The sequence below is a fragment of the Lathyrus oleraceus genome, chromosome 6 (genome assembly GCF_024323335.1).
Source record: "Lathyrus oleraceus cultivar Zhongwan6 chromosome 6, CAAS_Psat_ZW6_1.0, whole genome shotgun sequence".
Lineage (NCBI taxonomy): Eukaryota > Viridiplantae > Streptophyta > Magnoliopsida > Fabales > Fabaceae > Lathyrus > Lathyrus oleraceus.
The window spans coordinates 513,533,728-513,540,858 of NC_066584.1; positions in this window are offsets into that span (position 1 = coordinate 513,533,728).

Below are 7,131 nucleotides of genomic sequence, written 5' to 3' on the forward strand. Positions count from 1 at the left end.
AAGTTTGGTTCGAATTTTGTCCTATTTGGATGAGAACAAAATAAAATCGACACTAGAAGCTGAGAAACTACAAAATTTGGCTATCGAGGCCAAAGTTGAAGAATGTGAAGATGGCCAACAAGGCCAAACAACAACTTTAAAAAGCCGAAGGCTAGATTGCATCTATGACAATGAGCCTTTGGGGTTTGAGAAAAACCCATCAAATGAGTTATAGAGAATGCAAGCGCAAGACCCACTCGAAGAGATAGATCTAGGAGTTGGGGTCACAAAAAGACCAACTTATATAAGCACTAAATTTGGGTCAAAGATGAAGGCTAAAATGATCAAAGTATTGAAAGAGTATAAAGAGTGTTTTGCCTGGGACTATGAAGAAATGTCTGGCCTAAATTGAAGCATAGTAGAGCATTGATTGCCTATTCATCCAGGAAAACAGCCAGTAAAGCAACATCCTTGATGATTTGCTCAATAAATCACAATGAAGATTAAGCAGGAGATCGAAAGACTTCTCCAAAGCTGGTTCATCAGAACTGCAAGGTACGTCAAATGGTTAGCCAACATAGCACCTTTTATCAAGAAAAGTGGAACACTTAGAGTCTGTATAGATTTTAGAGACTTAAATAATACGACTCCAAAATATGAGTATTCGATGCCAGTGACAGAAATGCTAGTCGATTTAGCTGCAGGTTTCGAATACTTGAGCATGCTTGATGGTTATTCTGGCTATAATTAGATTCTCATAGCAGAAGATGATGTTCCCAAGATGGTGTTTCGATGCCCCGGAGCTTTGGGAACATACAAATGGGTTGTGATGCCGTTTGGTTTAAAAAACGCTGGAGCAACCTATCAAAGAGCCATGGATTCCATATTCCATGATTTATTGAAAAATTCATGCAGGTATACATTGATGATATTGTGATAAAAACTTCATCTAAAAATGGTCATTTGGACCATCTTCAAGCTCATTTGAGAGGATGAGAAAATATGAATTAAAAAGGAATCCATTAAAATGTGCTTTTGGTGTACATGCAGGAGACTTTTTAGGTTTCCTGGTGCACAAAAAAGGCATCAAGATCAACCAAAACAAAACAAAAGCAATTTTGGATCTCAAGCCTCCTTCGACAAAGAAAGAGCTCTAGTATTTTTTGGGAAATATACACTTCTTGAGAAGATTTATATCAAATCTAAGTGGAAAGACGAAGGTTTTTTCGCCACTGCTCAAGATCAAGAAAGAAAGTGATTTTCATTGGAAACGAGAGCAACATGAGGCTTTCGACGCCATCAAGGAGTACCTCACATAGCCTCCCATTTTATTGCCACCTAGTATGAATAAGAATATGAGGTTGTATATTGCTGTGTCGGATACGACCATATGCAGTATGTTAGCACAAGAGGATGGCAGTGGTGTCGAAAGACCCATCTATTACCTCAGTCAAATTTTAATAGATGCTGAAACTAGGTACAATATGATTGAAAAGCTGTGCATATGCTTGTACTTCTCATGTATGAAATTAAAGCAATATATAAAACCAGTTGATGTTTATGTTTCGTCTCATTGTGATGTTATTAAACATATATTGTCTAAACCCATTTTACATAGTCGAATTGGGAAATAGGCACTAGAATTAACTGGATTTTCTTTAACATATATACCTTTGAGGGCTATGAAAGGCCAAATAGTGGCAGATTTTATTGTAGATCAAGCGATAGTCGAACCATCACTAAACATGGTCAACATGAACCCTTGGAGGTTATACTTCGCCGGGTCAAGTCACAAAAACTGAACAAGCATTGGGAGCTTAATATTATCCCCACAAGACATTCCAACGAAGTTCAAATGTAAAGTCGACGAAAAGTGTTCCAATAATGAAGCAGAATACGAAGCCCTAATCATTGGCCTCAAAATTTTGAGGGATTTAGGAGCCAAGAAGGTTGAAATAAAGGGTGACTCAAAGCTAGTGATCAAACAAATCACACGAGAATATAAGTGCATTAAAGAAAATTTGCTGATGTATTTCGCAATGGCGAAACACCTATTAGAGTGCTTCGAGGTTGTTAGCATCACACATGTGCCTAGAACACAATATCAAGAAGCTAACGATTTAGCACAAATTTCATATGGGTATAAAGTGTCAAAAGATAGGCTCAAGGATTTTATTAAGGTGAGAGAAAAGATGGTGTCGAACGTCTCTCCGTCATCCAAAATGACAATCCCAAAAACTAGGGGGAGGGGGCAGATGCCTTTAGTAAATTTTTTGAAAATTTTAAAGACATGAAGTTTTTTCCGTTGACGATTTGTCGTAGTCAGATTGGAGAAAACCAATCATAGAGTACCTAGAAAATCCAGTCAGAAACACTGACAGAAAAATCAAGTATACACGTTAAGCTATGTACGTATGGGAAATGAGTTATTGAAAAAGACTCCAGAAGGAGTGTTGCTCAAGAGTCTTGGGGATACAGAAGCCTACTCGGAAATGTCTGAGGTACACAGTGGAATATGTGGGGCCTACCAAGCTGGCCACAAAGTGAAATGGTTATTATTTCGACAAAGTGTTTATTGGCCAAGTGTGTCAAGAATGCCAGATACACGCAAGCATCCAACATGTGCCATCCAATGAGTTACATGCAATTATTAAGCTCTGGATCTTTCGAGGTTGGGCATTAGATGTCATCGGTGAGATTCAACCAGCCTCGTCGAAACAACAAAAATTTATCCTAGTAGGGATAGACTATTTCACAAAATGGATAAAAGTTATCCCTTTCACAAAAGTGGATTAAGAGTCTGTGATTGAACTCATTCAAAAACACATCGTGTATCGGTTTGGAATTCTTGAAACCATTACTACAGATTAAAGTTTAGTTTTTGTGGGTCAAAAGATGCAAGACTTTGCTGCTGAAACATGATTCAAGTTGGTTACTTCCACACCTTACTACGCCCAAGAAAATGGCCAAGTCGAGGCAGCCAATAAAGTGATAATTGGCTTAATCAAAACACATGTTGCCAAGAAACCTAAGAATTGGCATAAAACATTAGACCAAATTCTATGAGCTTGTCGAACATCCCCAAATGAGGCAACCAATTCAACGCCTTTTTATTTAACATTGGGCATGATGTCATGTTTCCAGTAGAAATCTGTTTACAATCAGTTAAGGTGCAACAGAAAAATGACATTCCGTCAAAACAATATTGGAGACTGATGTTCGACGAAATGATTGATTTAGACAAATAAAGGTTGGATGTAATAGACATGTTGATAAGATAAAAGGCGCGTGTGGCCAAAGCGTAAAATAAAAGGGTTAAGATAAAAACTTTTCCAATAAATGATTACGTTTGGAATGTGATTTTACCTACGGATCGAAGAGGTCAAACTTTAGGAAAATGGTCACCAAATTGGGAAAGACCATTTCATGTAATCCAAACGTTTACTAATAATGCCTACGAAATTCAAGAGCTGGGTATTGATAAATGAATCTTAAGAGTAAATGGGAAATATTTGAAAAAATATAAACCTATGCTCCAAGAGATTCAAATCAAAAGGCAATAAAACTGATCATTAATTATAAAGGCCAAGATGGCATCCAAAATCGCCAATCAGAGTTACAATTGTCTCGATAAAGAAATACATCAGGCAGGAAACCTAGACTTAAAATCTTCAAAAAGGGTCTTCTAAAGAGCAATCCTGTTATCAAGGAGGTCTTTTTTCTCCTGCAGTTAGCCAATCCTTTCTTTGATTTCAAGATCCTTCTCATCGTGTGCAATCCCCTTGAGAATCTCCTGGTCGATAATGCCTTGAGTCATAAGAGGTTCAGTCTAGTCCAAGGAAGCCTTTTGTTCCTCGAGTTTAGAAATCTTCTTGGTAAGTTCAGCTACTTGAGCTTGATAGTATGAGATTTACTGGTCGAAGCCTTACTGTTTGTTGATACGTTCTTGCTTCTTGGCCTCAAAATCATTGAGCTTTCTCTCACAAAATTGACTAAAATCCCACTCTCGTCTCATCTCGTTGATCTTCGTCTTAATTTAAAAGTCAGCATGCCAACAAAGAGTGAGGTCTTTGACCAGTTGCATGAAGAAAGCTTTAAAGTCAATCAGGTACTTATCCACAAGAGCAGGAAGCTTGTGTCGAGCAAGCTCGTCAAGCAGCTTGAGGATTTCGATTCCCAAGGCCTCTTCCTCTTTGACGATAGCCAAAGCCTCACGCTCAAACAAATAGTTTTTCAGCTGTTGGAGTTTGAGAATGACAAAAGCATCCATTTATGGAGTAGGCATAGCAGTCGAGGAAGAGGGTTGACCCTCAACCGACGATTGGCAAAGTTTCTACATCTTTCTCAAAGTCTCTGTCGAATTCTGTTACTTCATGGATAGAACCTCCTCCGGAATGAGAGGACTGTGGGAGGTACCTTTGCTAGCAGCGGTTGAAGGGGCCTGAATTTGCTGAATGTGGAGATTTTGATTGGTTTCAGTCGACACGTTTCAGAACTCATCTTGCCTTTGGGTGCTCAAGGGATCAGTAGGCTCCGTCGGAGCCACAACTATGACTGCATCATCAGCGTTTGCAATGTAGGTCGACTTAGTCGAAGAACCTTGGGGAAAGAACACAAAATTAGTATCAAGGGATAATTTCACAAGAAATTAGATGAAGAATAATGTTTAATACCTTAGGAGTCAGAGGTTTTGGAGGAGAAGCTGGAATAGGCTCTTCGTAACCAACAAGCTTCAAGTCCTCAGAGAGATTGTCAAGAGTGGAAGTCTTTGCAACGCTCGAGGAAATAGTTTTTTGAGCCGTTTTTTTGGATGGAACCTTTTTCTTATTTTTGAGAGGGGTGGTTGGAGTCGAAGTTGGGACCGTTGAAAAAGGTAGGATGTAAGGTTGGATGGAACCTCAACTTCGGCGATTGATGTTTTTGGTTTTTTGGAGGGCCTATTTGGGGCCGACATATCTGAGGAATGTTTGTGACCCTAGAAAGCAAATTCACCAAATAGTCAGTTTGTTTTCCTAACGAATAAAAGAAAATCCATAAAAAACAATGGTTACCTTTTTAGTAGGAGTCTCAGCATCGTTGACAATTCGGGTGTCCTCGATAGGAGCAGTTGGAGTGGATGATTCACCATTAAAACAGAAAAGGCATCAACCAGGTTCTGCAAAAACATTGAGTTGGAGAAGTATTTATGTTGATAGGAACTCCACCATTTGTCGAAGTCTTCGGTTGTGAAGAAGGAATTTTGGAATTTGAATACAGGAAGTTCAAGTTGTTGAGTTTTCTTGTGGAACTTTAGGCAAGCCACATGGTCGTCGGAAATCAGTGGTCAACCAACCCACACGATGTCAGAAGAATGAGACACCAAAGACTTTGGTAGTAGTTGGCTTAGGCCAAACTGTCAAGCCACCAAGTTATTGGTAATTCATGAACCCATACCCTTTCGACCCGGTCTCGATTCTGAAGGACATCATTATGGGAGTCAGAAATGCTTTCCACACAGCGTTCGACTGTGCAACAGTTTATGGAGAGACACAAAGAAAGGGATTTGTAAACCATGTCGAACCAAAGTTTCGATCCGAAAAAGGAGCCATGGCCGACACGAAGGTAGTGGTTTCGCTGAACAAATTTATGTACTTCATGAAGAGGGTTTTATTGGGAATCTCTTGATAAGTAGTCCAGGCCAGTCGAACACCTTCGATCGGGCATTCCTGCGTTAAATGCATAATCCGCTCCGACATTGGGTAACCCAATTTATATTCAAAAGTAGTGTTTAGCCAATATTGTAGCAACCACAGAGGGCCCAACAAGTTCAAAGCCTTAGGAGTGGAATGAAGGAGTTTCAACTTCAAAGAGGCAAGTCCCAATGAATAATAAAGGGACGCCAACAAAAGTTTCCCCAATGAAATTTGTCGATCCTCATGTAGCTGAATCACTAGAGAAATGAAACTCTTGGCTATCTGCATACAGCCAGGACATAACACATAGTAAGAAAGCCACAGAGGAGATCGACGAGGGTGAGCTTATTGAATTTGAAACCAAACAAGCAAAAATTGATCTAATCAGTTGAGCAGAATGTTAGGGAAGTTGTAAAAGACGTGGGTTTACAGGTTCAGACGCGTGGTACATTGTAAATGGCCAACAACTGTGTAGTAATTATTTTTATTACTATTTAAGTAGATTTGATTTCTAGTTTAGGGGAGGAATTTGTAACATTGCAAAGAAAAAACACTCAAAGTATCAAGTGTCTAGAGAAAAGAGTTCATTCCTACAAAATGTATACTTGCTTCCACATTTACCTTTAAGAAATTTAAATTATCAAGTCATTTTATCTGCTTTGTCAGTTACGTTTTTATCTTGCCTTTTGTCCATCTATTTTTATTGCACATTTTTACAAGCATTTCTTACCTATCATTTTCTTAATCCAAACATTTCACCAAAACACACCATATACCTAACACTTATTTTAAGATTTTGTAGCCAATCCTGCAAGTAAACCTCAATAGGAAGGCAAGAGATTGTTCGCGTGAAAGCCACGTGTGAACACATGGACATGTTGTATGCATGCATGTGTCTGGCACTCTTGGTACCATTTAACAAATTCAAAACAATCCTTAAGCATGGTAGGTCAATACATCCCTTGTTGAAACAACAACCATTTCATCTTGTGGACTACCTGATGTGCCTCACATGCCCCACTATGGAGACTAGAGAAAGCTAAATATGCCTCAGATTCGCTAAGGCATTTGAGTAAGATTCCTTCAGGCGTCTTTTTAAATAATTCATTCCTCATAAGAATATAACTTAAGGCGCAACACCTGACTTTTCGTTCAGCAGATGCTGTTGGATTTTATAAGTATTCTACTATTAGCTTTCTCCAATCTTTGTCTGCCAAACTGTGTATGGCTAGTATCTCAAAATTCTCTTCGTCAGGATGCCCTAACTTTGTTGTTTCCAAATCTGTTGGGGACAATCCATTTGACACAACTCTTCCTCTGACTTCGATTGCATCTTGCAATTTTTTTTGAAATCTTATATCCATAAGTAATTTGGGCCAAGTCATTGGCCTCTTGGTTCTCAAGTAGAGGTACGTGTCGAATGCTTACCATTTCTAACCTTATTAATAGTCTATTGGCTATTACAAAGAACGTTATAATA